Here is a 10712-nt window from a genome sequence, read left to right as displayed (position 1 = left end):
CACTGTGATGTTGGAACTGTCCCCACTGTCCCTCTGGACCCACTAAATGAAGCGGTTAAAGAAAACGCTGCAAGTGTCTGTTGGGGGGACAAACTCAAGAGACATGGGGAATATCCCACTGGTCCAAATGTGGCGGAACAGGCCTGTCCCTCGGTGACCGCTCTATCAGAGTCAACCCCTCGCCTCGTTATTGTGGACATCAGATCCTGTGGGGGTGAAGGTGGGTGGTGGAGGTGGGGATGGTGGGGGTTGGGTGGTGGGGATTTGGATGGTGGTGGGGGTTTGGATGGTGGGGGCTTGGATGGTGGGGGTGGGGGTGGTGGGGGTTTGGATGGTGGGTGGGGGTGGTGAGGGTGGGGGTGGGGATGGTGGGGGCTTGGATGGTGGGGGTGTGGATGATGAGAGTGGTGGGGCTGATGGGGAGGATGAAATTGTTTTTCTCCTCAGTGCCCGGATTTCATTCGGACCAGCTCCCCTTCCACTGTTTCCAATTCTCGCCCCACATTCAGTACCGCCTTCGGACAGAAGAACGGTTGTGAGCACCGCACAGATGTGGGACACCAGGGTCTGATTCCCCTGTGAGGCCAGGCGCAGACTAGGTGACCGCTTCACTGAGCACCTTCGCTCTATCCGCCATGGCTGCCCGGAGCTCCCAGTTGTCAGACATTTTAATTCCCCTCCCCATTCCCACACCAACATGTCCGTCCTCAGCCTCCTTCACGACCAGGGTGAGGTCAAACTCAAACTAGAGGAACTGCACCTCATATCCTACCTGGGTAGCCTACAACCTGACAGCATAAACTGCTCCTCCTCTGTCCCTTTTCTTTCTCTCCCTGAGCTACCCAGTTCCTTCTACACCCACTCAGCCCACCCACCCCCAGCCCCCGCTTGCACCTCCCCCTCCCACTCCATCTGCGCATCACCCACCCACTCCTCCCACTGGGACCCCTCCCCCCACTGTTCCCATCTGCCCTCCCCACTTCTTTGGTTCCATGCTCCACCTTCCTTTCCTGTCAGATTCCATCATCGGCAGCCCTCTGTTGCCTCCACCTATCAACTCACAGCCTCTGTTGCTATTTCCACTCTCCCCTCCCCTATCTGCCTCTCACCCCTCCTCACCTGGATTCACCTATCACCTGCCAGTTCTTGCTCCACCCCTTCCCATCATCTCGTTATACTGGCTATCTCCCCTCTTTCAGTCCAGATGAAGGGTCTCAACCTCCACTTCTCTCCACAGGTGCTGCCTGACCTGCTGTGTTCCCCCAGCAGTTTGTTTTTCACTCCAGATTCCAACATCGACAGTCTCTGTGTCTTCTGATTCTAATTCTGAAACCCGAGTACAGGATGGGGCGGCTCAAACCCAAAACGATTCTTCCCTCACCAGGAATCCATCAGGACTCTCCATACTGGAGAGTGAGAGCCAATGAGAAATGATCCAACAATCCAGCTGGTAAGTGTGTGCAGAGCAGGGATACCCCAAGGGAGGGATTACCCCAGGGAGTGGTTACTCCAGGAAGGGGTTGCCCTAGGGAATAGTTACACCAAGGAATGGTTACACCAGGGAGGGGTTACACCAGGGAGTGGTTAACCCAGGGAGTGGTTAACCCAGGGGAGGGGTTAACCCAGGGTGAGCTGGATGTCATGGTGAGTTACCAGTGTGGAGCAATCAGATTTATTCCTGATCTTTGCCTTCCTGTTTTTAGAGGAGTGTAGTTCTGATCTCTGAGGTCAAGCAGAGATCAAAAGTACACCAGGGAGTGTGGGACAATGCTTTGGATATGGCCCTGAGACCTGCAGTGGGGGTTGCAATCTCCTTTTTTAAAAGAATAGATACAATAATATATTTAGAATATGTGCATCATTTCCTTCAGTATCTTTACAAAGTTCAAATTCAAAATAAAACACAACCATCTTTGTTCAGGACACGCTCCAGCCCCTGCTGTGCCCACCAGTCCCAGAAGGGTAGCAGAAAGCCGATGGACACCATGTGCTCCCTCTCCAGAAACACCTGGGTATTAATGTATCCTCAGAAGAGGGGCAGGCAGTTGACTTGTGTGGAACTCCAGATGGCCCACTGCCTGGACCTGTGAATGGCCACCTTGTCCAGACCCAGGAGCAGACTGATGAGGAAACCCCCAACCGCCTCACCCCTCAGCCCCTCTGCACCTCCCTTCTTTCACCCCCATCAGCATGGGAATGGGCATTGCTCCACTGTCAACCTCCCTGCCCCGGTGTCCAGCAGTCCCACTTCAGCCAGAGTTCCGGATGGAGATTCCTCATTTGCTTTGAGAAATTGTCCTCAATGGCAATGATAAAAAGGAATTAATATTTGCATTTACATTGGAGCGCTTTTTAATGCCAGATGCCCAAGTGCTTTACAGTCTATGAAATATTTTTGAAGAGTATTCTGATTGTAGGAACCACGAAAACCAAGCTCCCAAAACAGCAATGAGATAATGCCCAGATTAACAAGCTTTTAATGCTGCTAAGACCATATTTTAGTTTAAGTTATTACAGCTGTTTTCATAATAGGGCTGCAATTTTGATTACTATATATGTTGCATAATTATTGATGCTATTATAATAATTATTACTATTATTAATCACAGGACAAACTGGTTGGCAGAGAGGTGGAATGATTAAATCCTCGAATCTCCAGTTTACAAGCCAGGACCAGAGTAAGCAAACTCCAAGGAGTAATTATTCTCTGGTGTAATGTGGGGGATATGTGCCCAGTGCACAGGCTGAGAAAAGGACAGAGCACGTTGATTAAAGGGGAACTTATCAAAAAGATTCATCATCAAATAACCCCTTCTCCTCCTACCTGTGCTATTCATTAAAAAATATTAACTAGAATCTTCATGACTGGAAATGTATCTTTGTGCAGGGAAAGGACTGTTCTTTTATTTTCTCTGAAAGAAATACACAATGAAATTCCTTAAACAAGTTCCTTTCCTGGATGGAGGTATGTCATTCATTTAACAAAAGAACTGGATTTTACCAAATTTCTAAAGCTTCAGGTTAATGTTTATTTGTAGTTTTAGTGAGCGGGATAATCATCTGAGAAAAATGAAACCATCAAGATTATTTCTCTTAGTTTCCTGTTATTGGGACCATATGCAAGTGATTGGTAATAAGGCTAGTGCTCAGTTAATTGGCATTAAGTTGTGTCCAGTTAATTAAACTGGGGCTATGCCCACATGATTGACATGGAACCCATTTTCAGTTGATTGAGATTGTGAGTGTGCTCAGTTGACTGACTTTGGGATTGTCTTTAAATGATTGAGATTGGGCCTGTGTTTGTGTTTAGTTGATCAATATTGGGGCAATGTTCATTTGATTATGCTGGGGCTGTGCTTAGCTGATTCTGATTGGGAATGTGTTGAATTGTCTGGTATTGGGGCTGTGTTCAGTTGATTGAGACTTACTTTTTGTTTTTTTTTCATTTTTTTTCATTTCATCGTTTTAGCTGATCAATTTTGTGATTTGTTCAGTTGGTTGATATTGAAGCAGAATCAGTATCAGGTTTATTATCACTGACATATGTTGTGAAATTTGTTGTTTTGTGGCAGCAGTACAGTGCAAGACATAAAGACATAAAATTTACTATAAGTTACAAAAATAAATAAATAAATAGTGTGAAAGAGAAATAATGAGGTTGTGTTCATGGACCATTCAGAATCTGATGGCAGAGGGGAAGAAGCTGTTCCTGAAATGTTGAGTGTGGGTCTTCAGGCTCCTGTACCTCCTCCTTGATGGTAGTAACATGAAGAGGGCATGTCCTGGGTGGTGAGGGTCCTAAATGATGAATGCCACCTTCTTGAGGCACCACCTCTTGAAGGTGTCCTTGGTGGCGGTGCAGTTGTGTTCACTTGATTGGGAATGGCATCATGTTCGATTGATCCAGTTTGGGTTGTGTTCACTGTACTGACACTGGGACAATGGTCAGTTGATTAAAATTCCATCAGTGTTCAATTGATTGATATTCGTGCTGTGTTTATTTGAATGAGAATGGTGTCATGTTCAGTTGACTTAGATTGGAGCTGTAAAAAGATATTGGGTTTACGTTCATTGTGCAATATTGGGAGTGAACCAATTTGATTGATATTTGGCCCATTTGAGTTAATTGATAGTGTGGTTGTGTTGAAGGTTGGATATTGGGGCTGTGTTTATTAGGGTTGGTGTGGTTGTGTTTAGACCTTGGGGAGACCCACAGTTGACTGATTTTGGGGTCCTGTTGAGTTGATTGATATTGTAGTTGTGCTCAACTGAATGATGTTTTGGCCATGTTGAATTGATTGAGTATAATTGTTTTCAGTTTTTTGATGTCATTTGGTTGACATCACAACTGGTTCAGAAGATTGATATCGAGCTCTGATTTATTAATTGAAATTAGGCCTGCACACAGTTGATTGATTATTGGGGCATGGTCAGTTTATATATATTGGGCAGTGTTCTGATGTTTGATGAGTTGGTGATCATGTGATCGACATTAAGATAGTGTTCATTTGCTTCTGTTTGGGTTGTGTTCCAATTGAGAGTGTGATGGGATGTTTGGTTACCCTTCAGAAGCTGGTGGTGAGCCACCACCTTGAACCACTTCTGGTGAAGATGCTTCCACAGTGTTTTGGGGAACATGTTCCAGAATTTGGATACAGCAATGATAAAGGAAGGGTGATATATTTCCAACTCAACTTGGAGTGGGTGGTAGTACTCCCAGTCACCTGATGTCCTTGTCCTTCTTGGTAGTAGAGATGGCACAGCAACATGCCTTCAGTGTTGTCAAGGTTTCTCTGCATGTAGGTATGGGCTGCTGCTTAGAGTCATAGAGTCCTTCTGCCCATCGACTCCATGCTGGCCATGAAACACCATTTACATTATTCCTACACTAATCCTATTTTATTCTCCTCACAGTCACATCAACTCCAACCCCTCCCACCACCGCCCCCCCCGCCCCCAGATTCTACCACTCACCTACATACTAGGGGAAATTTACAGTGGCCAATTAATCAACCAACTCTCACATTTTTTTGGGTATGGGAGGAAACCAAAGTACCCAAGGTACACTCACACAGTCAGGGAGAAGGTGCAAATTCCACAGAGACAGCACCGGAGGTCAGGATTGAACCCTGGTCACTGGCGCTATGAGGCCTTTGTGCCGGCCTAATGACTGATGTTTCAGTTGTGATCAGTTGATAACTGTTGGAGTTGTTTGGATTGATTGATGCTGGGGTTGTACGGGGTTAATTGATACCAGGATTATACTGGGTTGATTGATGCTGGGGTTGTATTGAGTTGGCTGAGATTGGGCCCGTGTTCAGCTAATTGATGTTGGGACCAAGTTTAATTGGTTGAGGTTCTTCTGCTGAGAAGATGGAAATGGAATTGAACATTGTGAACATTCATCAGTGAACATCTCCACTTTGGTCCAGAAGTGACTTTAGTCTACAACCCAGAGGCATGAACATTGTTTTCCAATCTTATGTAACCCTCCCCTCCAATAGGTTCTTTCTCCCTTTTTCCCCCTCTTCTCCCTTCCCACGTCTTCCATAACCCCCCTTCTTCCCTCTGCTCTTCCCCCAACCCCTCTTCTCCCCCTCCCCCACCCCCTCCTTCAGATACTTCTCTGGTCCTCCCATTTTTGTCCCCTTTCCTTCAAACTCCTATCCCCACCCCCCAGCTCCCCATCACCCCTCGCCCTCACCTTCCTCCTCCCAGTTCCATCCACCCACTGCTAACACAATTCACCCAGGGCCCCTCCCCTCATTTAGTTCTGGTTCTATCTGCCTTTCACCTCTCCCTTCATGGTCCCATTCCCACCACCTATACATCAGATTCCAGCACTGGTAGCGTTTTGTGTTCCTGCTTATCTCCCTCCAGCAGCTGATCCTATCTTCATGCTCCCCTCTCCCCACCTCACTCCATTTGCCTCTCATTTTATTTCTCTCTATTTGTCTGCCTCCATCTATCATTTACCTGTAAGTGTCTCCCCTCTCTGGTACAACTTGCCTGTCATCTTTCACCTCTCCTCAGTCCACCCACCATTGGACTCCTCATGTCTCAGTCACCTTGGACTCCTGTCTCACTACTCCCCTTCCCCTCTTTATACTGGCCATCCCCCCCTCTCCACTCTTCAGTCCTGATGCAGGGTTTTGGCCTGAAATATCGATAATTCCTTACCTCCCACAGATGCTGCTCAGCCTGCTGAGTTCCTCCAGCAGATTTTTTTGTTGCTCCAGATTCCTACATTTGCAGTCTCTTGTGTCTCCACTTCTGAACTGGTGACAGAAGAAAGGTCATTGATGAAGTAGCTGGAGATGGTTGGGCCTAGGACACCACCCTGAGGAACTCTTGCAGTAATGTCCTGGGGCAGAGATGATTGACCTCCAACAATCGTAATGATGTTCCTCGGTGCAACAGATGACTCCAACTACCAGAGTGTTTCTCCTTTGATACCTATTGACCTGTTTTGTCAGGGTTCTTTGATGCCACATTTGATCATATGCTGACTTAAAGTCCCTCTCACTTCACCTCTGTAGTTCAGTTTTTGGTCCATGTTTGGATCAAGGCTGTGGTGATTGGTCCTGGAGAAACCCAAACTGGGTTTCCAGATGGTTGGGTAGATGGAAACAGATGCTGCCTGACCTGTTAAGTTCCTCTAGCGCTTTGTGTGTTGCTCCAGATTCCAGCAGCTAGAGTCTCTCTTGTCTCCAGATGGAAACACTTGGCTGGTTTTGGAGTGCAAGTCTTCAGTACCAGAGCTGGGAGGTTGCATGATACCACACAGTCTTTGCTGTATCTAGTGCTCTTGGCTATTTCTTGATACCATGTGGAGTGAATTGAATTGGATGAAATATGTTGGAATTGTGCAGACCGTTGAGACTGGGGGCTATGTTCAGTTGATTGACGTGTCAGTCATAACCAATTGATTGATGTTGGGGTTGTACTGGGTTGACTGAAAATGGGTCTGTGTTCCGTTGATTGATGTTGGGACAAGTTTCAGTTGTTGAGATTATGATTCCTTCCAGCTGACTGATATCACGGCTGTTTCCTGTGGTCACAGCTGGTGCAGGTGATTGATATTGGAACTGTGTTTTTGGATTGAAATCGGTGCAGTATTCAATTGTCTGATGTCAGAGCCTTGCGTAGTATATTAAAACTGGGGCCATGTTCCGTTGATTATGTTGGGCTGTGTTTAGTTGATTGGTGATGATCTGTGTTCATTAAACTGATGATTTGATTGAGATCAATCAACTGATGCTGTGATGTAATCATGGGTTGGTATTGCAGCTGTGTTCATCTGAGGACACAGGGAATGTGCTTAATTAATGCTGGGCTGTGTTCAGTTGATAGATGTTGTGGCTTTGCTCACTTTGATCGATACTGGGGTCTTGGTCATTAGTTAAAATTAATGTTCTGATCTGTTGAATGACCTTGGAGTGGCTTCATTTGATTGGCATTGGGTACAGTAGGAATGATTGAGATTGAGGTCATTTTCAGGTGATTAATGTCAGGGCACCTTGCAGTAGATATATATTAGGGGTGCGGTCAGGTGATTGATGTTGGAGTCAAGTTCGGTTGATTAGGATTAAGTTTGGTTGATTGTAAATGGGGCCTGATGTTTTGTTAATTTATATTGAGGCCGTGTTCAGTTCATTGATTTTTGTGGCAGTGCACAGGTGATTAACATTTTTCATTTTATTCTGTTTGTTTTGTGTTTAGCTGATTGAGATTAGGTCTGTGTTCAACTGAGAGAATTGGGCTGTGTTGATTTGTTTGGGGCTGCATTGTGTCTATTAAGTTTATGATTATTTCTCAGCTAATTGTTAAAACAGCTGTGTTTATTTGCATTATTTCTTATTGCTGCTTGATATTGGGTTTGTAATACTTTGATTAAAATGGTGCTGCTCTGTGTTGATTGAGGTGGGATCCATGGTCAGTTGCTTGAGGTTGGACCTGTATAAAGTTGAGTGTGTTTAGTACCCTGTTGAGCTGATAACTTCTCAGTAGATTTCAACCACAACTGTTCAGTTGATTGATGTTGGGGCCAAGTTCAATTGATGGATGTTGGCCTTCTGCCAGTTGATTTTCATTGGGCTGTCTTTTATTGAATAATTGGGAACTTGTTAAATTGGCTGACATTGGGCTATGACCATTTAATGATATTCTGCCTGTGTTCAGTTGTACGATTGTGGGGCTATGTTCATTAACAATGTTGGGATTGTGCTTAGTTGACTGATCTATTGTTGATTGCTACCTATGGCTTAAGCCCATATCATGCTATATTATAGTTCTGTTCAGTCATTTGATTTTTACAGCTGTATTCACTCGATTGAGTTTGGGCCCATCTTCCGTTGGTGAAGACTGAGGGTGTAGTCAGTTGATGGAGACAGGTGCTCTGGATAGTTGGTTGTGGCCAGTTAAGTGATGCTGGGCTGAGTTAATTTCATTTCATTTGCAGGTTAACAGCCATGATCTATAAGGGCTTTAGTAAGGCATTTGACAAGTAGGCTGGTCCAGAAGGTTAAGGCACATGGGATCCAATATGAGCTGGCTAATTGGATCCAAAATTGGCTTGATGATTGGCAGAAGAAGGTGGTGAAGGAAAGATGCCTTTATGATTGGAAGTCTGTGACCGGTGGTGGACCGCAGGGATCAGTGCTGGGACCCTTACTGCTTGTGATATATATTAAAATTTTGGTTGTGAATGTAGGAGGCATGATTAGTAAGTTTGCAGACAGTATGAAAGTTGGTGGTGTTGTGGATAGAGAAGAAGGTTGTCTAAGGCTACAGCAGGATATAGATAGATGGAAAGTTGGGCAAACATTAGCAGATAAAATGTAATCCTAATGTTGTGTGCAGTTCTGGATGTCACACTACAGGAAAGATATGGTTATGCTAGTGAAAATGCAGAGAAGATTCACCAAGATGTTGCCTGGATTGGAGGACTTTGGTTATGGGGAGAGACTGGATGTACTGGGCTTGTTTACCCTGGAGCGAGCAAGGCTGAGGGGTGACCTGATAGAAGTATGTAAAATTTATAAGAGGTGTAGATAGTCAGCATATTTTACCCATAGTTGGGGTTTCAAAAACAAGAGGCAAGGGGTCTAAGGTGAAAGGAAGGAGTTATGAAGGTGATTTGAGGGGAAGGCTTATTACACAGTGAAAGGTTGATATCTGGTACTCACTGCCAGAGGAAGTGGTGGAGTCGGATACAATCACTGCAATTAAGAGACATTTAGATAGATACTTAAATAGGTCAGGTATGGAAGAATATGGTCCTAATGCAAGCAAATGGGATTTAGATGGATAAAAAGGTCAGCATGGATGTGGTGGGCTGCTGTTGGGGTTGAGCTTGGGGCTGAGTTTAGCTTTTTAATTTTAGAATTCTCTTCAACTGAGTGATATTGGGACTGTGCTCAGTTAATTGATGTTGGGTTTGAGTTCAATTGATTTCTATTGAGGCAATGTAGGGCCTGATATTGGGCCTGTGTTATGTTGATTAATATTGGGTGGGTATCCTGTAGCTTGATGTTGGGGCTGTGTTCCATTGGGTTTATGATTACCTTCAGCTGATGGATGTCACAGCTGAGTTCATTTGGTTGATTTACCTTTTTTGTGCTGATTAATCTTCAGGGTCTTGAGTAATTTTTGACTTCTACTATTCAGCTGATGAAAAGTGAGGCTGTATTCAGTTGATAACTGTTCAGGTTATGGTCAGGGTTTGACGTTTGGGTTGTATTTGAAAGTATTTAGTTGATTGAGCTTGGAACTGTTCAGTTAACTCATTAGGGCCATGTTCTGTTGATTGGGACCTTGGTGAGTTGGTTGGGATATTTCCTGTGTTAGGTTGCTAAATATTGGGGTTGTTTAATTGATTGAGGCTGTGTTCAGGTGAATGATGCTTCGGGACAACTTCAATTGATTAACATTTGGGCCATGTTGAGTTGACTGATACCGGGACTATGTTTGTTTAAATGATGTTGGAGCCAAGTTTAATGGTTGATATTGGAGCAATCTAGAATGAATTTATTTTGGGTTGTATTTAGTCAATTGATGTTGGGGCTATGAGTAGTTGATTGAGACTGGGACTGTGGTCAATTGATTGCCACTTGTCCTTCTTGAATAGAGCTGTGTTTAATTGATTGATATCATGGAGAGGAGAGGTGGATTATCGATGCTGGGACACTGTTCAATTGATTGAATTTAGGATTGTTTTCCATTGATTAACATTACAGCAACTTCCCTTTTTTGATATAGCAGATTTGCTTAGATGCTTGATGCTTTTTGATTGAAATTGGTACTGTGATCAGTTGATTGATATTGTGGTTATGGTCACGGTCTGATATTGTTTTGTGATCATTTGAATACATTGGGGTTGTACTTGATTGAGGTTGAATTCAATTTGACTGACATTGGGCCCTGTTGAGTTGACTGATTTTGGCATATGTTCAGTTGATGAGATTGTGTTCAACTGATAGAGGTTATGATGTTTTCTGTTGATTGATAGTGTGGTTATGCTCATTTGGTTGATGTAGCATTTGTATTCAGTTTACTGAGATGGGAGCTGTATTCATTTGGTTCATATTTCAGTTGTGTTTAAGAATTACCACTGGGATTAAGTTCAGTTGAGTATTCTGGGGTTGTTTGGCTCATTGAGATTGTGGCTGTGTTCACTTGGCTTCAATGTTGAGGAGTGTCCGTCTTGTTTC

This window comes from Pristis pectinata, chromosome 4, assembly GCF_009764475.1.
Source record: "Pristis pectinata isolate sPriPec2 chromosome 4, sPriPec2.1.pri, whole genome shotgun sequence".
NCBI classification, from domain to species: Eukaryota; Metazoa; Chordata; class Chondrichthyes; order Rhinopristiformes; family Pristidae; genus Pristis; species Pristis pectinata.
This window is presented reverse-complemented; position numbering follows the sequence as displayed.